The sequence below is a fragment of the Corvus kubaryi genome, unplaced genomic scaffold, assembly GCF_017639235.1.
Source record: "Corvus kubaryi isolate FWS band 111438036 unplaced genomic scaffold, C.kubaryi_AGA036_p1.0 37396, whole genome shotgun sequence".
Classification (NCBI taxonomy): domain Eukaryota; kingdom Metazoa; phylum Chordata; class Aves; order Passeriformes; family Corvidae; genus Corvus; species Corvus kubaryi.
This window is the reverse complement of record NW_024581135.1, coordinates 18837419-18864850: the sequence shown is the minus strand read 5'-3', so window position 1 is coordinate 18864850 and position 27432 is coordinate 18837419. Positions and strand designations below refer to the sequence as shown.

General features: G+C 42.0%; 1 long non-coding RNA gene across 1 annotated transcript in view; it reads right to left on the bottom strand.

The window, feature by feature from the left end:
* The window catches only part of LOC121670812, a 93166-nt gene extending 83522 nt beyond the window's left edge, over positions 1-9644 (bottom strand). The window contains exon 1 of the long non-coding RNA XR_006018283.1: positions 9571-9644. This is a non-coding gene — a long non-coding RNA (uncharacterized LOC121670812). The remainder of the gene's footprint in view (positions 1-9570) is intronic.
* Positions 9645-27432: the final 17788 nt, after the last annotated feature.

The following is a 27432-nucleotide window of genomic DNA, read 5'->3' as shown; positions in this document are numbered from 1 at the left end:
GTGACCACTCAGTTAACAGGGACATACTTTACAGAGGACAAGATTGATCAGCACTTGTATGTTGCTTACTTTTACTGGGTTATAAAGAAATTTTCCTTTCTCACCATTTTCAAATTATGAAGGAGATGATTTCCAGGTGACCTCAGCTGTGATACATTAACCAATACATGGCTTCCCCAGACTTTGTGGTTAATATAGTAATATATAATTTTAAATTATATTATATAAAATCTGGCCAAGGCTCAAACTCCTGTGCCTTAGTGCCTGCCTCTAAGTGGACCTGTGATCCCATGACAGCCAGCCAGAGTGATCTGCAGTAATGCAGCCAGCAACAGTCAGATGCCTCAGTCAAAAGCCACTGACAAAATGCAACAGCAGGCAGAGGCTCAGGGAAGTTTTCTATCTCCAGGTGGGCTGTCTTTGTTCTGACAAGTCCTTGCAGTGCAAACAAAACCTAGCAGAAGCCTACTGTGACAGATTCCTTGTTGTATGATCCACGATTTCGGCTGCATCATCCACATTCATTTGCACATTTTACTATGACTTGATGCATAGCCTGGATAGCCAGTACAAGTGTAACACCTTCAGAGGAAAACCTATTACTTTTGACTCAGTTATTTTCTGTGAATTTTTATTAAGCCATTTTGCAGTGTTGTATTGTTTTACGTTCTTAAAAGAATTAATGAATTTTATTTCAGAAAACCAAAATGAAAAAAAATGTCTGAAAGTGGACAGCTGATGCTATACATTACTCTCCTCTCCCAAAACCTGCAGGTGAGCTTTTCTGCTTTTACTACTAAATTCTCTTGCTACCTACCTTTTTCATGATTGTTCATGAGATTAAAGCACTAATTGTGTAAGATGATAAAGAGCAATTTTACAATGTGAGCTGCAGTACCAAAATCAGTTTGCAGGAGACTTCAGCTGATATCAATACCAAATCTTAAAGAATTACTGTTTCTTCTCTGCAAATAAAAATCCAATTCACAGTAAACATCTTATTTGGGAACTTCTCAACAGAGTTGAGTCTGTTTATGTTTGGAATTAGCAGCAATAACAGAAGTATTTAATTTCCCTATTATAAATGAATAAACAGTACAGAACTTCTACAAGTTAGTTTTTAGTTTAACTAGTGTTTTGTTTAATGCCTCTATGTTCATGCACACACCTATCAAGAATTTTTATTCTCTCCTGAGAAATATTCAGAATAAGATACCCATAAAATTGTATTTCAGTATCTCTTCCTCACCTGTAACTAGGACATCATGTGTTGAATTCCACTCCTGTTGACTTCTAATTTCATGAACTAGATAGAATATATGGATGAAAGAACTTGTCCCCAGCAGCAGTATATTTTCCATGTGAAATGTTTAATATGACCCAACCTAAAGAATCAGTAGAAGACCGGATGCTTAAATTCTATTCCAAGCTTTTCTGGTCCATTTCAATGCCTGATTAATGTTTGACTTTGTCCAGTAATCTGAAATCTGTACATGAATATTTCCAGCAAGGAGGCCAGTCTCTTCAGGGTTTGCAAAACAGTTTTTCACCTTAGCTGCAACACAGGAAAATATTTGTGTAAAAATATTTTAGAGCAGAAGAAGTAATGTGCTCTTTAACAAACTGATTGGGTAGAGGTGAATCCCAAGCAAGTATAGAGACATCAGACTCAACATGACCTAGTTGCCACTAACTTGGTGAGAAACTTTCATTTGAAGCTTAATTCTTGTGATGAAAACCGCATATATTTGAATCTTTTAGCCAACTTTTAGCACTGCTCTGTTACTTCCTAGCTTATTTTAAGCAAATACAGTATAAACTACATATAACAGAATTTGGTTTATGATTATATTTGAGCTAAGGTGCATTTTCTGTGGCCTTTTAACAAAAATCTAGCATACTCAAAAGCTTGGCAAAAAGCAATTAAATGTATTATTTTTCTACATGGAAAAATCTTGCAAATGCTGAAAGCTTTATGTAAACATTAATATAATAGATTTTTATAATACAATGCTATGACTGTACTAATGCCACTCTTACTAGCTGCCTAACAGAGCTGATGAACTTGTGAGATTTAATGTATCTTCTTAAAAAGCATACATAAAAGAAATTAACTTGTTAGAATGTTTTTTGGATGCCCACCATGGTGTGGATTCATTTACATGTACCACTGCACCTACATCAGAGTATTTTTTCTAGGGAAGAATATAGTGAAATTTGGCTGATGATTCTGAAGTATCTTATAAAAATGTTAGATGAATGATTGCACACATCTTAACACAAGAAGATATTGTCATAATTGAACAATGGGACACAAGTTCCACTTTTTACAATGATAGTCTGTTTAAGGCAGATAAGCAGCACATGTGGCACTGCTCTATCACTGCTGCCAAATGTATTCAGTCATTATGACTACTGTGGCCTGTAAGTACTGGGGAGAAAGACCATGCAGGCTACACACTGACAATGTTCATGTCTATCCATGACTGCCATGAGCTCACTGTGCCACGCTAAACTAATTTTGAGCTGCATCAGCCAACAGAAAGCTGTTTTCACTTTGCAGCTGCTTGTACACACAGACATGCTTGCTACGAACTAGCATGAGGTGGGTTTCATGCACACCATGCAAATGGAATACACCAAAACCTTTTTCTTTGGCAAACTGCTTTGTTTTGGTTGCTACAGATTCCAGCAAACAGCACCCATTTGATAGATCAGGAATATAACTTTAAACCACCCATGACAAACATCAAGTAGTAGAAATATATTTGTTATGTACTTGAATACATGCTAATGTGAAAAAGCTGGTCTGATGAACTGTATTATAGTGCAAAACAAAATGAAAGAAGAATCCTATTGCTGCAACCAACTACAGTTGGTAACAGTCTTTCAGACAACTGGATTTACACAGCAGATGACCTCATGGATGGGTAGTAGAGCAGCTGGGGCCTTCCTTCAAAGGATGTAAAATAAAATTCTTTAAGCTAAATATTTAAATTAACAAAGCAATAGGCTGCCTACTAAAATAGTCCTGTACTTCTGCCAAGTACTTGAACAACAATAAATCAAGAAACAAAACAGCAGTTCAGACTGGAGTTTGACAAGCACATAAGGCAATTATTAACTGCTGCTGTTCAACCATCTTGCTCTCCTCTTGCATTTACCTTCATACTTCTATGTCCTCCCTTGCACAGCCTTCATAAGGTCCTCTGTGAAGCAGATTCAAGCTGGCAGAAAGTGGGTTTCTGTTTTGTTTTCACTTTTTAAATCAGTGGCCAGGGTGGAGAACTGGTCTTCTGCCAGACTTAGGTGCTGAAGTACTTCTACAGAGGGTTAGGAAGGATGGTGGTGTTACTGTGACTGGGAGAAGGGAAAACAGGGTCATCACAGACACACTGCTGGAGTTACTTGCCCTGCTGTGAAACCACATTTATTACTAAGTAACACTAAGTAGTAACACAGCACACAAATAATACATTTCTGATGTTTCTTTAAACCTCACTCTCACTGCTGTTGGCAATGCAGCAGCTTTTCCAAGTGACATGCTTTGAGTATCAAATGACTAGCCTGGCTTTGAACAAGGAACATGAAGAGATCCTTTCTATGTGGCAGGCTTCCAGCCTAACCTCTAATACAACTGGGAGGGAGGAGAAGAAAAGCTTTGGTTATTATTTTCATGTTACTATGAAATGTAGTTCACAAATGAAAGGTGATTAATTAGATAGCATTGGAGTTAAGACTGCTGTGTAGTGAATCCGTAGAGAGGCTAAGAAGGCATTAAAGGTATTTGAGTAAATATTGCTTTGCACTCCAATATTTTTAAAAGTTTCTTTGGTTTTAATTAAAAATAATTTTAACAGCAATCAACATGGATCAAATACCATATACCAGCATTCTCACGTCCCCATTCAGTGCAGTTGGAATAAGTGCTAGGAATGGCATTTTTCAGAGTTCGCTTTCTGTTTTATCTGGTCTGGATTTCTGGACACAGCATTAACCTGTCAGCCTTATGAGCTTATGAGTTTGCTGAGGTGAAAAAAAAAAACAAACAAAAACCCAAAAAAATACCCAACAGAAAAACAAAGTCTGTGTTACATACAGATCATTTTTAAATCTATGAACACCCTTGTCTGATATGCCATGATACTTTTATTCCTCTCAGATATACATTCAAAAAAACTCATAAGGTATGATACTTGGCAAAATTGAGACAAAGACCAGAATTTGTCTTTGAGCATAGAACTAATGCCATCATGATGGCAAAGAGCTCCAGAAGCACTCTGCAGGACTCAAGAGTGAACAAAAAGATGACAAATGAGCTTCAGTGTAGATATATGTAAGCTAATACATCTCATGGAAAATAATCTCAGTCACATACACACCATGCTGACAAATGACTGGAGAAAAAATCCAGCAGTCATTATCGACAGATCCCTAGAATTAACAGTTTTATGTACAACAGCAAGAAAAACCCTAGCAGAACACTGGATATCATGAGGAAAGGAATCAAGAAGAAGACAAAGCACATTTATACCTTGGTCCATCCACATCTCAAGTACTTCTGGTCTCTGCATCTCAAGAACAGACTCTAGTCAGAGATCAAAATATCAAAAAGATGGGGTGCCTGCCTTAGAAAAAGAGACTTGAGGGGCTTTTTAGTTAGGAAAGGAGACTGAATCAAGATATGATCAATCAAACCATGAAGATGGTAAATAAATTAATGTAAAGCTGCTTGCTAAATCCTTTAGTAATAGAACTAAGGGACTTTTTACAAAGCCACCACAACATTAGTTTATAAAGATTAGAGTGCTTCTTTACAAAGGTAGTAGTAAGCTTCTGGAACTTGCTGCCACAGGAGGTTGTGAAGATAGTAGAGCATCAGCAAGTTTGAAAAAGACAAGTTCTTGGTTTGCAGGTCCACAAATGGGCTCTAAAAACACTGAGCAGATATATACCTACCATCCCTAATATGACAAACAAGTATGCACGAAGAGTACAAGGGAATAGGTTCATAAAAAGGCTAGGTTTGTGTATAGTCCCTAACAGCATCCCTTAATGTCACTGTCGGAGACCAAACCCTGAGTATGCAGGTCCACTGGTCTGACACAGCAGAGCTTTTCTGATGTTCTTAACTTCAGTTTCCTTTTGTATCTTCTGTTAAGCTCTGAAAAACATCATGAAGGTTACACCTCTGCTTCTTATCAGCTGTGAAAGATGAAGGTAAGATTTGAATAACAGCAGTCCTTCAGTATAAATTCCAACACAACATCCTTTGCTAAGCAATAAATTAGTACTCTATCTTTAAACAAAAATAAGGGTCAGACCCAGGGGGAAATATTTTCATTACTCCAGGCAGTGTGACCCCAAAAAGCCACATCTGTTGTTCCACAGCAAGATCAGCTATTTCAGTGAAACTGTAGCCACCTGCTGAGGGACAAAATAAACAAACATCATCCCCTCAAAGAGCTGAGCTGCAGAACTGCTCAAAGGGAAGTAAGGTTAGGCATGCAAGTCATTCACATTTTTACTAAATTAAGTCTCAAAAGATAGTAAGAGTTAAAGCCTACTGGTATTCAGATGGCAGTCTTTAAAAACTGAGTGCAAAAGCCAGTATCTATAGGGTGTTTTCTGCCCTGCTCTACAGAAACTGTTTATACATGAAATAGGCATATTATAATTGCAATATTTTGAGACTACTGATAATACAGAACATCTGCAAAGGGAAAAGGTATGCTGGCAACACTCCACAGAAATGAATAAATGTAGCTCCACAGTATTCACACAGGGTTTCAGTTATATAGCATTTTCTTCGTTCACTGCACTCTTCACCATTAGCTGCCTCACCAGTATTTGGTAACTTCTTGTTATTCAGATGCAACAAAATGCATCCTTATGTATTTCACAAATGTATGCAGTGATACATTAAATTATACATTTATATATGCACTAAATTACACATCTTAATCCTTAAGGGAATAATAAAGTAGAGTTTAATGAATAACTATTGCAGATATCTAGATTATTCCCACTAGTTTGGGAGTTTGAATTGAGAGCTACAAAAATCAGAATGCAAGAGGGCTAAAAAGAGTGTCCACTCCCCACTACACATGCAATACCTGGCAATTTTACATTTTAGGTTATGATACAAGAAGAGGGGTGTCTTGTAATTGAGATTTATAATTCATTATCACACCTTGATTCATCTCTGTATTAATAATAGCCACAAACAGGCCCAAGACTCTTGTACATCCTCTCTGCTCTTGGCTGTGCTTGGGAAAGCTGATCTCTTCCACCAATGTATCTGCAGTCTGTCAGTCAAAGAATGACCTGCCCATCTTTGCCTCTCTCTCTGTTGAAGAGCTGTGTTCTCAGCACTGGGAGCTGAATTACTGTTTAAGAGTATCTTTTCTAAGTTCCTTGAGAGGTATTCACAGGAGACAGAGGTGCTCAAGCAGAGCACTCTTGGTCATTATGCCCATGGCACTGTTAGGCAGTAGATACTATCACCATTTGGAAACATCTGAGGCCTGTGAGTAAGCAACAACAGGAACACCTGGATGCTGAGGCATTTTATACTTCTGTTTATCTGGAGTTCTGCAGAGCTGCCATACATCAGCATTTAGAGTTGTTGTGTTTGATGGTGACACAGCTACGAGTCCATATTTTAACTGCAGTTCAAAAACAGCATTAGCTTTTCCAAAAAGATCAGTGTACCATTTGCATGATCTAAGACAACTAGGAGACACATCATTCATTCATCTTTTCCATGAGCTTCTGCAATTCTTCATTGGTTCAACTGAAGGTACACATGTACTTATTTCTAAACTGTAGTTATTTCTAAAAAGCATACCTCTTGTTTTCCCTAACTGTATCAAAAGAAATAATTTTCCTATTAGTCATGGGAAATGACATCAATAATATTTTAGTATCCATTTTTATCTATTTAACTAAATAAGCAACAGGGTGGAGAACATGACAGAATTGACTGCTTCAGTTCCAGATTTCTCATTATATTACATGTAGTGATACTACCCTGTAAAAATCACTACTAAAAAGCATCTTAAGAAAATCCAGGACATCTCTGAGTGTTGTTTTAGTTGGGAGGCATACAGATGGACTCATTTTCTCTTATATAGAAGAAAACCATGAAAAGCAAGCTAAAAATTTCTGAATCCTCTGCATTCTCCTCTTTTAACTAGGTATGAACATTATGTCATTGTAATACTTAAGAATATTAATAAGTCTACAACTGATTAATATTTTTTAACAAGTAAATACCTAATACACTTGTATTGACTTCAGTGGAATGATTGCTGCTCCAAAAAAGTTTATTACTTACTAACAGACAAAGAAGATGAAAAACACTGAATCAAGCACCCTTCTGAAACGATAGAATTGAAATATTTTGATGTTTTAGAAAAGGCTTCCACAGAACTGTGTATGGAGAAAGGTATTTAAGACAAAGATTGGCTATGTAGCAAATACATGGCATGCATTCTCCTGTATGCATGTCCTCTTGGGAATAGCCCCAGTGAAATGACTGTCACAAATTATGTCTACTCATGTGCTGAAGGTTCTACAGTTTACCCATTCACAAACTAAATTTTTAGATTAAAATTTGGTGTCACTCACAAGGGGGGGAGGGGGGAGGAAGCTTAGTGTTTTCAGCCTGTAATCTACAAAAAATCCACTGCTCTCTTCCACAAAACAACCACAAAAATTTGGGATTTTCTTTCCTAAAATAGCACACAAGGAAAACATGGGTGATGTTATGAGGCAAACGAGCAAAACTGAGTGCATCTCAGACATTGTATCATGACTGTGTGTGACATACTTGGATGAGGATTGTTCTCTAAATTAATCTAAAATACTCTGATGACACTGACTCAGGTTAACTAAACGAGGTTTCTAAAAAACTGGTTTGACAATAAGACATTTGCTGAACCTGTACAGATCTATCCAGAATTAGGGATGTATGAGAACTGAAATTTCACTAGCAATTTATATTCTGTCAAAAATGTTATTTAGTGGGTAAGTATGCAGAGAGGGAACAATATTTAACCTGTATCAGCTCTAAATTTCACACCTCAAATCTTTTACACTTGTGCCTTCCCACAGCTGTAAAAATGGGCTTCAGCTCCCCAAAGCAGCGCATGTACGTGTTACAATGGTGTTTGCAGTGGTTATTCACCCTTGCATCTATCATGATTTAAAATACTTCTGAAAACACGCTATGCATCACGTGATTGAATACGTCCTTATAACTAACTAATCAGAATACTCTATCAAGAAAGAGTGAACAAGATCAATACACTCCTAGAAAGTAATAAAGAAAGCTTAAAGCTACAAAGGAACAAAACAAAACAAAACAAACCCCGAATCAAACTAAATGCTCTTTACATTTTCTGCAGACAGTGTTTAAAAGTTTAAAATGCCCAACCCAAGAGATGCAAAATAACCAACAGATAACACAAACTGTTTTCTCTTCAACTGTTAATTGTGGATGCTACCCTCCTCTTTATTTCCAGGACTGGAAGATCAGGTCCTTTATCACAAAGTCTGGCAACATCCTGGCAGATCCCTTGAAATGTTATATAATCAAGATACTTAATGTTTACAACGACATCTATAAAGAGCATCTAGAGGCTGTTTTTATCAAAATTAACAAGATTTGACAACACTTCAAAGCCTTCCAATATTTGCCTTCTATCACTAAAAGTACAGTAGGTTGAAGAACAATGGAAAGAAGTGTGCAGGGATAAACGGGATTTCATCTTTCTAATTCCTCCGTCTCAGTAGCCAGTGGTCATGTATCAACCCCCAACAATACGCTTACTTTAAAATAACTTTTCTTTGAGCTAACGGTGTTAACTTTAAGATCCAGTCTGCGGCCGCATCACCACCACTGCCGCCTTCGTTGTCTGACTCGCCCCGCTGGGCGTCCGGGAACACCTTCGAGTAAAATCCTCCCTTGAAGGGAAGTTCAACGCGCCGCCCCAAGACAAGCGCGGCCGCGCCGATCGCCCCCAGCGCCGGCCCGGGGCACGTCCGCGCTGCCGGCTGCCGCTCCCGAGCGGGCACAGCCGGGCCGGGACCCGCGGCACCCGCCTTTCCAGCCACCACCTCCGGCGGCCCCGCACGGCAGCACCGGGGCCACCGTTCGGCGGCATCGTTCGGCGGCCCTCCCTCGGCGACGGAGCGGAGGGGCAGCGCCGCAGCCCCTGCTGGAGGGCTGATGTCGCCCCCCGCCTCGGCAGCCGCAGGCACCGCCGGCCGCCGCCAGCCGGGCGAGGGCAGACGAAGTTCCCACCGCACCGCCGGTCCCGCCCGGGGACCGCTGCGCCGAAGGGCACGGCAAGGGGCGGTGGGGGACCGCGTCCCCCGCGACCGCTGCCCGCCGCGGCCCAGCGCCACCAGCCGCCCCCGGCATCCCGTCCGCCCGCCGCTCCGCCCGAGCCCCGCTCCGCCCGTGCCGGCACCGCTGCCCGGCGCTGCCCCTGGCCCCTTCAGCACCGAGCGCAAGGGATGCGCACGACGATGGACACCCGCCTTTCCCCGGCCGGACCTTACCGGCCGCACTCGCCGCCCTCGCCCGCCTGGGCTGCCGCCGCTCCGCGCCGCGCTCCCGCAGCCGGGGCGCATCCCTGCTCCGCCCGCAGCCGCACCAGCCGGCAGAGCGCGCGCCGCGCGGGAGCGCAGCGCGGGCACCGGCGGAGCTCGCCCTCGCCGACTGACGCCGCCGGCAGCCAATGGCCGCCCGCGCGGCGCCGGGGGGCGGGACGGGGTGGCGAGAACGGGCCAATGGGAGCCACCCCGCGCGGCAGCGCTGCTTCCGGGCGGCGGGAGCCGCGGCGGGGCCGTGCCGTCCGTGTGCCCGCGGTCGGTGTCCCCGCAGGGGCGGCGTGCTCGGTGTCCCCGCGGTCGGTGGCCCCACCAGGGCAGCGCCGCGGGCTCTCCGCGACGTGCTCCAGCCCTGGCCGAGGCTGCCGGCGGTGGTGACACGCGCGGCTGGGCCAACCTTGCCCATCCTCAGCCGCTCTGGAAAACGGGAGCGGGCTGAGGGCCGGCCGTGCAGGTGGGGAGCGTGTGCCGCCCGCCCCCCGCGTGCACAGGAATATAGAGCTTCACGCCAAGGTGCTTTGTTTAAAAAAAAAAAAGTAAAATTTAGTAGGAGAGGATTTATTTTTCCCAGGGGAATCCCGCTGGGCTGAAACCGTGTCCGCCGGCAACATCCCCGCGGATCCTGCCCGGCTGCCGCCGACCTTGGCGTGGCCGCGGCGGGCACAGGACCGCGTCCTCGGCGACTGCCGCTGCTGTGCTGGGCTGTGCTGGATCCTCCATCGCCACTGCGTTGCGGGGTTTGCACCGAGTTTGCGAGGCCTCAGAACTTGTCCCACTGGCAGTGCCTCACCTGCCCGCACCTGCGTTTAAATTGGTTCAGCTGTAACAGCGATTTTTGCCAGTGGACCAGGTGCCTGTTTCTAACTTTTGTTTATGTGGTACCTCCATAGGTTTGCATTGCTGTTACGCTGTGTAGAACGAGGTCTTTTGTATGCTACCCACAGTGATGTAATGTAGAGGTGTACGGGTCTGGTAGGGTACCACAGCCCCTGCAGAAGTGAAGACCTAGGATGAACCGTAAAGGACTGTTGGCATAAGGCAGTAAGGAAAGGGGCATGGGCTTGGTAGTGGAGGCCCGGGGCGATAAACGGCTCACCTGCAGTCATTTAAAGAAATGCGAGCCTGCAGCTGGACAAAAGTGGGTTTGGAGGTTGCAGAGAAGCAGTACCTGACATATCTAAAAGGTAACATATGAAATTCAGGTATAGAATTAGAGCTACAGACCAGTGAAGAAAGAGAAAGGTAGAAAAGTGTGTTAGCAAAGATTAAAAATTATCTTAAGGAGAAACTAGAGAAGGAAGAAGAAATCATAAACCTGAATATCACACTTCTCCTGGCCAAGGACTCCAAATGCTCTCAAGTGTCTGTTGTCATCCCTTCACACTAAAGTGGAATGATCAAGAGATCCAGGGGGGCAGGGGAAGGGGGGAATGTAACAGCAGGAGAGGAGTACACCAACTTCAACTGCATTGTTACTACTCTTTTTCTATAACCAATAATTATTAGACTCTTAAGATTTCAGTTATACTAGGAATAAATATTTCTTCCCTCTTCTCCAGTCTGTCTAAAAAGCCAGGTGAAATACTTGAAAACATTTCAGAAATGTATTTTGCTGCTGGGTTCTTTTCAGTGTTGATGGTCTTTACCCACTGTTTTGGAATTTGCTTGTCAAGTAGAATCCATTGCTTAATTTCGTACTTTATTTGCTGATTCAAAAGGGTGTGGAGATTTATTAATTCCTACTGGCCTGCCATTGTATTTCATGCCTATTAAGAAAGGTTTCTGAAATCAAATAACCTATGAAGTTAATCTGGTCATAAGCAAGTGTTTGTTAATTCCTTAATGAAATACTGTGACTACTAATATTAGATACAAAGTTTAGTTGTACCAGATGCAGGTGCCCTCCTCTATGCTGAGTTCAGAACTGCTAGTATTGTAAACAGTATGAAAGTCATGCCCTTTACCTGACGCTCTTCAACAGTTTACTTGGGGTTTTTTTTGGTAGCAGTGAGGCATTTGTCTTTGCTGTGTCTGGTGTGAAGACTCAATGCACCCACTTTTGTTTGGAATGAAATAATGAGAAATGTTTTAAATGTTTATGTACTTAGACACTGTGCAACAGCTCAGTAAGAGATGTCTTTCTTCAAGCAAATTGGTTTTATTGCTTCAGGAACTGCTTCAAACCTTGAGAAGGTACATTGTTAATAGTAGTATTTGATACTTAAAGTATGAAGTTTTTTACACTTTGTTAAAGCAGGAAGGGTTTTTTTAAGCTTTGATATTAGCCATACTTTTATTTTGAAAGAAACCCCAAACCCAACAAACACACTTTATTTACTGTTGACAGTTTTCCAAATACTGCACAAATGATGAGAGCATTGTATAATTTTAACTTTATAACTCCTGCAAAGGAGGAAATATTAAAAATAATCCTTATAAAGGAATATCTTTGTAGTAAGCAGAACATAAATGTCATTTTAAAAATATTTTAAACTTATCTAAAAATGTAAACAGAAATTCAGATAATCATGTCTGAATTACATGTTCATGTTGAAAGAGTAGCCTTTAAGGTTCTACAGCAGTTTTTTGCAATTATATGCACAGCTCAGTGTGTAAATTAACTAAATCATTAAAAAGAAAGGCAAACCACCACATTTCAGCTAAATATCCTGTTCATGAGACAAAGCAACTCAGAGGTAGATGTTGCTATAAGCATAGAAGCACCAAATAATTAAAAGTAGAAAGCAGATGAGAAAAAAAGAAACAGCACACCTGAAATATGGGTCTGTTCATTAAAGTGCTTTACAGTACACATAATATATTCTGAAGTTTAGCAGTGCTCTTAGTACCCTGATAAACTAGGGGGAGTTTTGTATCTCAACCCATAAAACTAATTTAGCCTTCAGTCCCATATGACAGAAGGGTTCAACAGTTCTTTCTGAAAAACAGTATTATACTCGTGGAAAATACTAAAGGACATGCATGAGCTCAGCTGCTCTTACTCATAGCAGAAACAGTCTAAGAAATGTGATTTCCATACAGCTCTGTCAGCAGGAGTCCTTTCTGTCCTGGGTCAACAGGGGTGACAGAAGTTAGGAATCACACCTATTAAAGTCATTGTTTTAGCTGTTAAGACAGCCAACAAGATGTGAACTGTGGGCTAAGTGATGGTATTGGGGACTCTGGCAGATGGTAGGAACTATCCTGAAATTCCTCTATGAGAAAAAGAAACACAGTTGCTGTATATCCTTTAGTCTTTAACCTCAGGTTCTAGGAGAACAATTCTGTAGTACCGAAGTGTACTGTACTGGCAGATCTTTTACATCAAACTGTAAAATAACCTCTTAGAGATAAACATTTTTTCACTCTTCCCTTCTGGTAGGGTTTGAATACTTAACTTATGTATGGATGCAGCACTGCCTGTGTAGATCTGGGGGAGGAATATCTGATTGTTTATTTTTAAATGTGTTACGATTTGCTAGAATTATTCAGCCTCATTTGGTAACCCTTTTGTTAATACCATGTAGACATATGCTGTGGGATGCAAATCACAGTTATGTCCTAGGTGCTATACAGACAAGTAAGGAGACAAAGGGTTCTTGTCCCAAAAGCTTGCCCCCTCATGCACTCTTGTGGAAGTGCATTGGGATCTGATTTCACACTGCATGACAAAGTGTTTCCTTTTGTTATTTTATCTGTCAGGTATTATGTCAGCTGGAGGGAGCTAATCGCCCCATAAACAAAGCAAGGCAGCTTCCTTTGTGTGCAGATCGAGTCCTTCAAGATATTTGTTTATCTGCAGTGATCACTTGTAAGCACAGCTTCCATTTATATAGTGTCCTTCAGAGCAATGTCGCTATGAACATAATGAATGTACTTAGAAGTATTTAAAGATTCCATAAATATATATTTAATTGCAACTGCCTTGAACAGTGATGTAAGATAGGCCTTTTGTGTGGAGGAATGGATGGGTAGTGGACCATTTTTCAGATCCAAGTATTTCTGCTTTGCATGAATGACCAGTTCATATAAAGAACTTTTTTTCCCCTCTCCATTGATTCAATCAGTTTGGGTATTTTTATCTTTGTTTTTAATATATTGCAGTTTTATTGTTCGCCACCCCATATTTAATTTTGTGGTGGATCAACTGTTTTGACAAATATTTGCACTATTACCTAAGAAATTAATTATAAAAAATTAATTTGGCTCTCAGCAGGGTTAACCAAGAGAGAAGAGCCTTCCCATCACAGTCAGTGGCTGAATCCAGCTGGCAAAAATCAATGTGGTTCTGTTTAATCATGATTAATGTTTTCACTTATTTTATAATTTTGCAGGCAATTTTCTTTTTTTTTCAATTTTTCATCCTCTTGGAGGATGATTTGGCAATTGCTACTCATAAACCAGAGAGCTTGGTTCTGTATCATCTGATTGCTTACCGGCAAGAGGATGCAACCAGTAGTGGAATGTGACTGGTCCTTAATTTCCATTTTCTTGAATTACACAGCTACCAGAATACAGTAGTCACGTTCCCTGGTACGAGGACTGCAAAGCTTGAAATTGTCATCACTGGGACTATTTTATGATTGACACACAGGACTGTTTCTGTTACCCTTCTTTTCATTGAAAAGCACCTTAGGAAAAATTACTCACATGTTTCTCTCTCTGCAGTGGCATCCTCATAGATAAGGATGTCTGCCCTCTAAGGGACTGGGGATATTGGTACCAAAAGTTATTCAGAGATAAAAGAACTATTCAGGAATATTTGTCTGTGTGCTTCTGCTTATCATCTGGAAGAAAAAGTTGTCTAAAACCTCAGTTCCAAAGAGCTTGTAATGATAGTAGAAGAGTAACCAAAGGAAGCATAGGGTATAGAAAGAGATAGAAAGAGTGAGGGGGAAACAGTGAAGCCACCACATTATGAAGCAGTTTAGTGGCACTGAGCTTCCTAGTTCTATATATATACACAGCTGGCATTACAGTAATTTGCTGATTGCTTGTGGTTCTACTTCTGTATACATGAGTCTCTATATATGTATATGCATACAGACATGATACTCATATTACATTAAAAGATCGTTAAGTTTGAAAATTAAAATGCCTGAGTTCAAAACCTATCTGGTATAGTCTTTAATTTTGTGATTTCCCAGTGTTTTTCTCGGGACTCTTAACTTATTCAGAGTATAGGAGGTGAATCCTGCTACTTGCACAATTATTTAATATTTTGATTTATTGAATTATTAAAATATTACCTCAGGCTTTATTGATTACAACCTCCAATTTATCTTCTAGCTGCTACACCAATTCAGAAAGAAGTCCTAATAAAAATATTCCCCTAGCTGTATATCAAGAGGACATGATGTGTACCCTAAAAAAATAATGTGACATGTTGAAATAGAAAGCTATATTGCAAATATGGTCAAAATAGAACCAGATCGAAATTGAGGCACTAGATTGATAAAAGTTTTTCAGCTGAAAGATATTTTTTAGTATGAGCAAAATTCTATGCTCTTACCAGGTATTTTTCCTGGAAATGGAAGATGCCTTTTGGTAAAGTTTTAGAAGTAAATCAGTCTGTCTGTCCTTTCCTATGTGCAGAAAGCTTCTCCCCAAACAGATAACGTCAGACAAAATTATAAGCAATCAAAAGTCACATTTTTTTAAATGGCAAGTATGCAAAACCATTACTAGAATGGCATTACCTTATCCTACAATTAAAATACATACCTGCATGTGTAGGATAGAAAAAACCACAGATTTTAACATTACGGCTTAGCTTGAGTAAGTGTCTTTTACAGAAATCACCCCAAAGACGTGTTGCATTTTTTTTCCTGCTCCACCAAAGCATTCTATGTGTGTTAAAGAAAAATCATTCTAGAAAGTTCTTGAAAATTCTAGGATTTATTTTTTATTCCAAGACTTGAAAAGAGGGAGGAATTACCCCCAATATTTTAAACTTTAAACTTTAAAGTTTAAAACTCCAGAAGTCCATAAAGCATGATATCTTGATGCTGGTCTTTAACAGTTTTCATAACATTCAAATTGATCCAGATTTTGAATTTCCAGAACTCAACCACTTGAATTGTATTTGGCACATATGTAAATATGTCTTCAGCAAATATATTAAAGGAACATTAAAGTTTCAAATTCACGCACTCAGATATTGGGCAATGGTAAAATTAAGGTTGTCTGTTTGACCTTATTGCCTTACCCTGTGGATTAATTTTTAGAAATTATGGTCATGTAACAATGAATCAGTAATACAGTAGGTATTAGTAAATATAGTAATACATATACACATATTTGAACAAACTCAGTCAAGGTACAGGAGGTGCAGAATTTAATTTGTTTGTCATCTTCTCTGTTTAGCCAGGTCTTCATGTCAAAGAAAGTAATGCTGTGTCATTTCTGTTTCTTGGAGGTGATGATGAGATTTGTAGCTCATTAAAGAAAATGGTTTGTTTTCTGGAGCGTTGCAGTAGTCTTGAAATGTTATCACAGAGCATAAATGTCTGGACGTCTAATCCAAACCTCACCTAACTGGTTGGAAGCTTTTTGGAAGAAGTTTATGAAGCTGAGCTTTCTTACACAGGTGCTCACAAATAAGGTAAATTAGCCCTGTTTTTCCCCTCATTTTCATCTCTTTCCTATAGCGCACATATGCTTTCTCTAAAAATAAAAAGGTAATGGTGCATTCTGCAGTATGTCAGTTTATAACATTAGTGTTTTCAGATATAGTTTGCCATACATTATTAGCCAAATGTTTATATCATGATGCCTCCAGAAACATATAAAGGTATTCTTGGTTGTTGTCTTAATGCTTCATCTTGAAAAAAAACTATTTAGGCTTCATATTCTGGCCTAAGAAGCTGAGTCCATGCTGTTGCTATTTTATGGCATGCTGTCAACACGGATAGCTGCCAGCACCTGGTAAAGCAACTTTTCATTACCTTCACTCTGGGCACATAAGAACCATTGCTGGTTTTCTCAGCCAAAGCCACTAAGACCCAATCTGTAGCCTTCAGTATAGGAGTACTGTCCTACCAAAGCAGAAAAGCAATTTACAGGAGATAACAAAGAAAAAGAGGTTCTAAGCACTGTTTAGAACAGTATATGACACTGTTTATGCGCTATTCCCACTCTAATATTGCTTTATGGAAAGCTGTACAAAACCTCTTAAGATTGGAACTGCAGAATTTTTTTTCTGTTTCCATCTACATAAGCTGATGTTATAGCTATTGATTTCTTCCTTTTTATCTAATGTTCTGTAGAGGTCTTAACTGTGATTACAGAGAGAAACTGGAAGCATATTTTAAGTGGTAAGAGGGTATTTCATATAGATTAGTTATTATTTTTATTATGATATGTGCACCAGTATTACAATTAAGATGACAATCTAATTTAGCAAGCAGTATATTGAAGCACTTTGTTTAGTGTTCCATCCCCTCATGGTACAGCTGTACCTTCATTCCCCCTTAAGTTTTTAAATATTTCATCTTTTTTACTGAAAATTAATCTCTTTTTTGTTGTTGAGAGATGACTTTATTGATCATGAAATTTTGTGTTTGGTCTTTTTTTTTCTCTAATAAGGTTGACTGGAAAAACAGCCTGCTTTTCAATTTGGAATACACAGTTACTGTGGGGAAGAAATGGCTCTCATAGGTATTTGTTGTGATAGGGCATTATTCCTTGTCAGCATCTGTTGCATGTATCATTTCATCAGTCTAAGAGTCATTTTATATGGCTAGTGATGGCTACAGTGTAGAGAGTCAAAAGGTAAAATGGTTTGAAACACTTTGAGATTTTCCTAGTTTGTTGGTTTTTTTTATTTAAACAGATGATGCGATTTTGGAAATCACCTGCTGAAATGTGTAGTAGATTTTTCATGTCTGTTTTTAGTAAAATTATAATGTACTTAGCTAATGAAAGTCAGATTAAAATTTTTATTTTTGATAGACCTTATTCTTTCTTTTTAAGAATTTAAGACGACTTCTTTCTTTCTTTCTCTCTCATACCCTACCCTAAGAGAGGGGAGGTGAAGGAGCAATGGGAAACAGGAATTTTCCTCTTCTTTCCCTGAAGTAGTACAGTACAAAGCTGCCTTATTTTTTTTGAATAAGGACGGTACTGAAGAATTCAGAGTTTTCATGGCTGAATTGTAATTTACTGTTTTAGAAAGCCCAAAAGTAAGATCAGTCTGATTGTTTCTAAGCCAAATTTAATGCAGATCCCCTCTTTAGAACATTTGAAAATGCTTTTCATGTCAAAATCATCAAATGTAACCCACATACAAGGTGAAATGCTGTTTTTGAAAGTCAATAAAATTTACCCAAAGGATTTAACTTAGGTTCCTCTCAGTGGATGAAAGCATTGTGCTGGTTTGGACAAATTTGGAGGAAAAATATCCTGTGATAGAAGGCAGGTTACAACCCCACCAGGTTCGGGAAAAAAGAAATTTTCCTTGGAGGAAAGTGAAAGAGATAAAAACTATTTATTTAACAAACACAGAGGAAATGGATAATAATGCTAAATAATAAAACCTCTTGCTGTGGAGAGAAACCTGGGAGAATTTCAGTCCTTCTATAGATGTGGTCTCTCTCCTCCTCCTTGGAGCTGGGTCGTGGGCCCACCTCCAGGGCCTCGGTGGAAATTTCTCCCGATGTGTTCTGATGTAGAAACAGTCCAGGAGAGAAGAAGGGAAAAACCAAAGTCCCAGGAAAACAAAGTTCAACTCTCTGTCTCCCTCCCGAGAAGAGGAGCCGAAAGCTGGCTGAAAAGCAAGAAGGGTGCTTCCTCATTAGCCCTACTCTTGGGGACATGAGCATCTACATGGTGGACTTTCACAACTAGCTTTCTTACTCAGGCAGTGATGTCTTTCCACTCTTCAGCAGCCCAGATTGGTTTTCCCCTACGCTGCCAATTAGCCTCTTCCCACTTTTCCAGCCATTCTCATAGAGCATTGGCTACCATCCATGAATCAGTGTAGAGGTATAGCTTTGGCCACTTCTCTCTTTCAGCAATGTCCAGGGCTAGTTGAACAGCTTTGAGTTTGGCAAGTTGGCTTGATCCACCTTCTCCTTTGGTAGCTTCTGCAACCCGTCGTGTGGGACTGCAGACAGCTGCTTTCCACTTTCGTTTCATCTCTATGATGCAACAGGAACCTGTGGAAATACTCACAGCTTTTTACCGGCTAGGCTCAAGGTTCAATGCCTTAGAAAGCCTTGGGCAGCCTAGAGAGGTAGCACGGGCAATCCAGCATTTCAGTAGCTCTAAAAGCAGCAAATAGTAGCTGCAAAGCTGATACCACCAGTAGAAGCAAAGAGGGAGAAATATAGTCTTCAGTTTGCCTAATTCCTGCAATTAGAAGCTTTCAAACGGAGACAGAAACGCACAGATGCTCGCAGAAGGATTGCAAAGCCAAAGAGGGCGGGCCCCTTCTCGGGCCCTTCTTTTATTCAGAGAAAGGAAAAGGGGAGGAGTGGGGGCAGACCCGGGGTGACTGGCTAATCAGACACTGCTAAAGAGTTGGAGTTACATTTGGTTTTGCCCATGCTTGAAACAAAGGAGTTCAGGAGCACATGGCAGAGGCAAGTCCTGGCTTGTCTTGGGGAGGGGGAAGGGAAGCTTGGAACAGGCAGCAACAATTCCCTATTTTTTTTTCTTTAAAGCTGGGTTGTAACTCTTAGTAACTTAAAGTGCATAGAACAGTAACAAAACAACAGTGCAAAACATAATTGGAATCTATCATCCCTACAACTCGACAGTACCTAGGATGTCTTTAAACTAGTTCCCCAGTTAAAACTCAGGGGGTTAGTCAGGACATCTATGGTATGGGGTATCAGGACAAAGATTTACAAAATACAGTGCAAAATGTGAGTGCAAAACAGTGCAACTTAATTTAAGGGATTAACATCAAAATCTGGAGTAGGGGGTTTACATGAGGGTGCAAAATCAGGATCCTTTTTACAGCGTCCCTCCAGGAGGTAGTTTTAACCACCTTAACTTTTGAGGAAGTGACATAAGGTTTTACCCATTTCCCTGGGATCCACCTCAGTCCTTGAGGGGTAGATACACTGGCATATCCACGTCCCCAAGTTACAAGTTTGTATGGTCCTTGGATTTTTTGAGTCTCTGGGTCCCAGATCAGGACTTCTGGATTTTCCTTAAGTTTCTGTCTGCTGATGTTCTGGAAATGACGATAGATGGGAGGGTTTGGATCCTCAAAGGTGCCGTTCAGGAAGTTTATGGTAAACAACGCTTTGCTGAGTCTGAGGACAGGTGAGATGAGTTTAGTGGTCCCTGACTGTTGTAGCAGCAGTTGCTTGAGGGCTTGATGGGCATGTTCAACAATGCCTTGTCCAGCTGGGGAGCGAGGAATACCTGTAACATGTCAAAATCCCCACTGCTGACAAAAGTTTTTAAACTCCTGAGAGGTGTAGGCAGGTCCATTATCAGTTTTTATCTCCTCAGGTATACCGAGCACAGCAAAAGCTTGGACAAGATGTTTTTCAACGTCCTTAGCCTTTTCACCTGCATGTGCAGAGGCATACATAGCACCAGAGAAGGTATCAATAGAAACATGAACGTATTTTAATCTCCCAAATTCAGGGAAATGTGTGATGTCCATCTGCCACACTTCACCGCTATTAATGCCTCTGGGATTGACCCCATGCCCAGTGATGGAAGCTGTAGCTTCTGGCAGTTGGGACATGTTGCCATTATTGCTTTTGCCTGTGTCCGCAACAGATGGAACATGCGGATAAGAGCAGGAATTTTTTGATGGTACATGGCATGGCTCAATTTTGCTTGTTCAAAAACTTGGGGAAGCTTTGGTACATCGGCTGATAGAACTATGTCTGCTGGCATAGCCAGAGCATCAGCTCTACGATTACCTTCCGCAATAAATCCTGGCAGGTTTGTATGTGACCTCACAAGCATGACAAAATAGGGATGCTCTCTGTGGGAAACCAGATAAATCAGCTTTGAGAGCAAATAATACATTTTTTTGTTTGAGATTTCTTTTAGGAGAGCATGCTCAGCTCTAACAGTTACTCCAGCTACATATGCTGAGTCTGTGAACAAATTAAAGGGTTCTTTGAACCTCTCAAATGCTCTAATGACGGCTGCTAATTCAGCTACTTGTGGTGATCCCTGGATTACTTTGATGTCAGATTCCCACTTTTGTGTCTTTGGATTTTTCCACGCGATCACTGATTTTTTACTCTTTCCTGATGCATCGGTAAAAATGGTAATCGCATCGAGGGGTTTTCTACACTGAATCTCTCGAGGGATGAAAGAGAATGCCAGATTAAACATGTCATGTTTTGTGTAATGATTGGAGATCTGGCCTGAGTAACTATCTAATGCAAATTGTAAATCTATATTATTTTGAAGTAGGTGTTCTAATGCGTCTGTTGTTACAGGTAAGTAGATGCATGCAAAGTCACAACCTGCCAGGGTGTGGAGCCTTGCTCTACCCTTCATGATAATTTTTGCCATTAGTTCTTGTGGCTGGGTGATGGTCTTAGGCGGTTGGAGTGTAAGGAACACCAATTACGATGAGGGGTTCCTTCTGCTCTCTGTCCCACTGAAATATGAGGCTGTGAAAGTGTGGTGCCTTCCCTAGAATGACAAGCTTAAAGGGTAGGGAGGGCTGATACCTGTGTGCTTGTTTGGTGGAAATGATCTCTTGTATCTTTTTGAAAGACTGCCTTGCCTCTTCCGTCAGGGATCTAGGGGATGCTGGACTGCCTTCCCCTTTTAACAGGTTTGCAATAGGAGCTACATCCTCTGTGGTGAATCCTAACCAGGATCTTAAATAATTCAGTGTCCCACAGATCTGTTGCACTTCCTCTAGTGTTTTTGGGTTATTATTAATGGTAACGGGTGTTGGGGTGATAGAAGTTTCTGTGATTTTGAGTCCGAGGTATTTCCAAGGGCTTGTTCTCTGCATTTTTTATGGTTGTAATTCAAAGCCCTTGGCCTCTAGGGCCTCAATCACCATGTTAAGTTTCTGCTCAAGATACTGATTATTGGGAGCACATACCAGTACATCATCCGTGTAATGTAGGATGATGGCTTTCTCTGCTTTGGCACGTATGGGAGATAGAATTTTAGCAATATATTCTTGGCAGAGAGTTGGGGAATTTTTCATACCTTGGGGAAGTACAAGCCAATGGTAATGTTCCATGGGAGTTTCACGATTAATAGAGGGCACAGAAAATGCAAATTGAGGGGCATCTGCAGGGTGGAGTGGAATATGAAAGAAGCAATCTTTAATATCAAGAACAGCTAAATGCCAGTGTTGTGGGAGCACTGAAGGTGATGGCATACCTGGTTGAAGGGGTCCCATGTCTTCAGTAACCTTATTGATTTCTCTAAGGTCTTGGAGGAGCCTATATTTGTTCTTTCCCAGTTTTTGTATTACAAACACGGGTGTGTTCCATGGGCTGTTAGTTGGAACTATATTTCCTTTAGCCAATTGTTCAGCTACTAATGTTTTGAATGCCTCTAAGTTTTCTTCTTTTAGCGACCACTGGTTAACCCACACTGGTTCAACTGTTTTCCAAGTTAGCTTTTGTGGCTGGCACTCAGCTCCAGCGGCCGCAAGGGAAAATTTTGGTGTCTAGGAGTGATATCAATTTTTGTTCCCCACTGAGACATGGCATCCCTTCCCCACAGGGTGAATTTGGTGTCCAGGACATACAGACGAAGTGTCGCTATTTGTCCTTCAGGACCTTCAATTTGAATGATGTTTTTGGATTGCTTTGCAATTTGAGTACCACCAATCCCTTGTATGATACCCTGAGACTGTAATTCCCATTGCACAGGCCACTTATCAAATGGAATGACAGACACATCAGCACCTGTGTCTGTCATTCCCATGATACTGATTTTATGTGATCCGTGACGGAGCTTACATTCTACTACAGGTTTATCGTTTCCCAAAACCTCAGTCCAACAGATGGCTGGGATATGACCATCTGTGGGAAGGTATTTATAGGGCAGTGGAATGGCCTGTGCAATGACTTGACCCTTTGGCATAAAATACGGTGGATATATGCATTGTAACCATTAGGTTAGAACACCTGTTCTGATCCACTTTCATGAGTGTGGGTGTAACCTCTATCCCAGCAGGTGTTTCCTGAGTGTCAGGAAATAACAAAAAGGTATGTAAAGTCTGGCACGTGGTCCACATTCTGGAATGAGATGGGTATTACAGTCTGGTTGTTGTTGAAATGGTGTGTTTCATCACAGGTTACCTTAAACCTGAGTCCAGAAGTTGAAGTTGCTTTGTCTGCAGCTCTATTTATGTCTGAACATGGAGCTGTTAGGACGCATTGAGTCGCTAGCTTCCCTGCTGTTGACCTGGGAAAACAGTCTTTGGAGAGTTTTTATCAGCAATTATAATTGTTCTGCAATTGCGAGCTACATGTCCCTTTTTCTGACAATGATAGCATATAAAGTTACCTCGAGATTGAGTTTCCCTTGTACCCATAGAATTCTCCATAACCTCCCCAACCATCCCCAATTTTTTCAAAAAGGGAACAGCTGTATTCAGCTGCACCTTCTTTGTACAGACTTCGAGGATGTTTTCGACAGTCGGAGCTGGGTGCAAAGGAAGAGTCAGAATGACTTGTTTGCAAGCATCATTCGTATTCATTTGGAGCAGTTCGAGTAGGAGTGCTTGTTGGAGGTCAGGATTAGGGATCTGGGAAAAGATAGCCTCGCACAAACGGTTATAAAAGTGAATAATATTTTCATTTGGCAATTGTTTGATGTTAGTATAATGAGATGTAGGAGTCTCAGATGGTAGTAAAAGCCATTTCAGCAGCACGTGGTAGTTAAAACCTTTTCAGCAGCATGTGTGATTTCAGTAAGAACTGGATGAGGGATAAGCATTGTTTGTTTTTGGGGATTTGCCATATTATTGTGACCAGATAAAAGGTCTAATGTGATAAAATTGTTGTCAAAGTCCAGGTAATTATCTGGAGTTTGCCACAAAATTTGCAATACATCAGATAAAATTATTTTCTATTGTTGTTTCCACAACAGAAAATCACCAGGTGTGAGAAGAGTTTGCATTATTGTAATGAAATAATGAGGTACAAGTAAGTGAGTTGCAAAAGTAGCACTTAAAAGGCTCTTAAAATAGTTACTATGCATACCAAACTCCTTAATTGCCTTGCACAAATCCTTAATATTAGAATAACGAAAGGGCATCCAGCCAGGGTTCACTCCTGTACAAGAGAATGTAGTAGCAGCCGGAGTTACTTCCTGGTAGCCATGTGTTTCAGGATTTAAGAGGGTAGTCACATGACTGTAGGAACCTGGGGCGGGACAATGGGAAGCAGGGGTGGGGAGTGGAGGGGCAGGGGCGGGGAGTGGAGGTGGGGATGCGGCAGGAGGGAGGGGCGGGGTTGTGGGAGGCAGGGACGGTACTCGAGTCATGGGCGGGAACAGAGCGAGGAGTGAAACTTGACACTGTGGGGGCGGGGTTGGGGGCGGGAACAGGTTCAACGCGGGAGTGGGAGGGGATGGGGACAAGAAGGGATTTGTGGGGTGGGGGAGAAAGGGATTGTAGGAGGTATAGTTTGGAGATGAAGAAACATTGTGTCCACCATCATTGGAGACAAACAAACTTGGAGAAAAGGTGTTGGGGGGAGGGGGTTTTTCCCAGGTTGCGAGCACATGGCAATGGCTGTCCCTGGGAACAAAGAGATCGGGGAGAAGGGGTTTTTTTGCGTGCTTAAAACATGAGGTCTAGAAACTGGGGACAAAGGAGTGGAGAAAAGGGGTTGGAGAGGTCCTGGGATGGGCTCTGGATTCCTATCCAAGGCAGGGTGCTGAGGAAGCACGGGTGAGCCAGGAGGACAATAGCTCTCCTGTGCTAAAAAGCAGTCTGCTCTAGCTGTGTTTTCCAGTGTAGGGAAAGAGGGGTCAGGGACACAGGGGTTGGAAGAGGGTGTAAGGGAATTAAAAGAGGTTTTTTGCGGTGGCTTTTCATGTACTGCTTTTTTCTCCAGTAAAGTATAACTTAGTAACAGGAAAAAATTTTGAAACTGTTTTGTCTCCTGAGCGCCTAAGAGAGGAGAGTTTTCTCCCCACCTTATCCCAAAATTCAGAAGATCTCATATCCTCGGAGGTCAGATTAGGAAAGTACTGGAAAAGCCATCGTACAGAGATTGAAGTAGATTTTTAGGGTATTTATGCCCAGTACAAGAAAGGTAGCTTTGAACTTGGTAGTATATTTCTCTGTGGTGTGCAGAAACCTCGGATCCCATTATGAATGCAGCACCACAAACCTCAGTCCCAAATCGCAAAAAAGAGAAAAAAAAAAAAAGAGAAAATTTGTAACCAGCTTCAGACAGGAGCCCCTAAACCAGCAGGGAAATACTCACCAGAATTCTGGATTTACCACAGTAAAGCAGGTCCGGAGAAAAAAATAAGCGAAATGGGTCTTCCACTTTCCAGCCGTTCCCTCGCCACGTGGTGTGGGGGAGGGTACAGGCTGAGGCTCTGGGCTCGCTGTTACGCAAAAAGTAACAGCTTGCTAAACAGAGCTGGCACGGCAGGATGTGCAGAGCTAACTCCAGCAGACACGCAGCTGCTGGGACACCCTAAAAGTCTCTCAGAACTGAGGTTCAGAGAGAGCACGCTGGGTACCAGATGTGGAGATACAGCTTTTTACTGGCTAGCGCTAGTAGTTCAATGCCTCAGAAAGCCTCGGGAAGACTAGAGAGGTAGCACGGGCAATCCAGCAGTTCAGTAGTTCTAAAAGCAGCAAATAGTAGCTGCAAAGCTGATACCACCAGTAGAAGCAAAGAGGGAGAAATATAGTCTTCAGTTTGCCTAATTCCTGCAATTAGAAGCTTTCAAACGGAGACAGAAACGCACAGATGCTCGCAGAAGGATTGCAAAGCCAAAGAGGGCGGGCCCCGTCTCGGGCCCTTCTTTTATTCAGAGAAGGGGAAAGGGGAGGAGTGGGGGCAGACCCGGGGTGACTGGCTAATCAGACACTGCTAAAGAGTTGGAGTTACATTTGGTTTTGCCCATGCTTGGAACAAAGGAGTTCAGGAGCACATGGCAGAGGCAAGTCCTGGCTTGTCTTGGGGAGGGGGAAGGGAAGCTTGGAACAGGCAGCAACAGGAACCATCAGTGAAAAGAGCATACCATGTGTCTTCTGATGGCAGTTGGTTGTACGATGGAGCTTCTTCAGCTTGTGTCACTTTTTCTTGTTCTTCTTTGTCACTGAGACCAAAGTTTTCACCTTCAGGCCAGTTTGTGATTATTTCCAAAATCCCAGGGCAATTCAGTTTCAATTCAGTTTTCCGATATGGGCGTGCTGTGTTATGAGGGCAATCCAATTGCTCCATGTGGCATCGGTGGCATGGTGGGTAGAGGGAACCTCTGCTTTGACCATCCACCCCAGCACCGGTAGTCGGGGTGCCAGGAGGAGTTGTGCTTCAGTGCCAATGAGCTCTGAGGTGGCTTGGATTCCTTCATAGGCTGCCAAGATTTCCTTCTCTGTTGGGGTGTCGTTGGCTTCAGACCCTCTGTAGCTTCAACTCCAGAATCCTAGTGGTCAACCTTGAGTCTCACCAGACACATTCTGCCAAAGGCTCCAGGACAGACCATGGCTTCCAGCTGCAGAGTAGAGCACGTTCTTCACTTCTGGTCCTGTCCTGACTGGGCCAAGGGCTACTGCATGAGCGATCTCCTGCTTGATCTGGGCAAAGGCTTGTTGCTGTTCAGGGCCCCAATGGAAATTGTTCTTTTTGTGGGTAACCAGGTAAAGAGGACTCACAATCTGGCTGTACTCAGGAATATGCATCCTCCAAAAGCCTATGGCACCCAGGAAAGCTTGCATCTCCTTGTTGGTTGGTGGAGACATTGCTGTGATCTTATTGACGACCTCGGTGGTAATCTGACGCCATCCATCTTGCCACTTTACTCCCAGGAACTGGATCCCTCTAGCGGGTCCCTTGACTTTGCTCTTCTTGATGGCAAAACCAGCTTCCAGGAGAATCTGGATGATCTTCTCTCCTTTCTCAAACACTTCTGTTGCGGTGTTCCCCCACACAGTGATGTCATCAATGTACTGCAGATGTTCTGGAGCCTCACCCTTTTCTAGTGCAGTCTGGATCAGTCCATGGCAAATGGTGGGACTGTGCTTCCACCCCTGGGGCAGTCAGTTCCAGGTATACTGCACGCCCCTCCAGGTGAAGGCAAACTGAGGCCTGCACTCCGCTGCCAGAGGAATGGAGAAAAATGCATTGGCAATGTCAATAATGGAGTACCACTTTGCTGCTTTGAACTCCAGCTCGTACTGGAGCTCCAGCACGTCTGGCACAGCAGCGCTCAGTGGTGGAGTCACTTCATTCAAGGCACGATAGTCCACAGTCAATCTCCAGTCTCCTCCAGACTTGCACACAGGCCAAATGGGACTATTGAAGGGTGAGCCTGGCTCTCCAGCTCATGGATCATCTTGTGGATGGGAATCACAGTATCTCGGGTTGTCCGCTATTGTCAGCGATGCACTGTCGAAGTGGCAATTGGTACTCTTTTTTCTTCCACCTTCAGAAGACCTACTGCAGATGGGTTCTCTGGCAGTCCAGGCAAGGTGTTCAATTATTTAATGCCCTCTGTCTCCACAGCAGCTATTCCAAAAGCCCACTTGAGTCCCTTTGGGTCTCTGAAATACCCTCTTCGGAGGAAGTCTATGCCCAAAATGCACAGGGCCTCTGGACCAGTCACAATGAGATGTTTCTTCCACTCATTTCCAGTCAGGCTCACCTCAGCTTCCACCAGGGT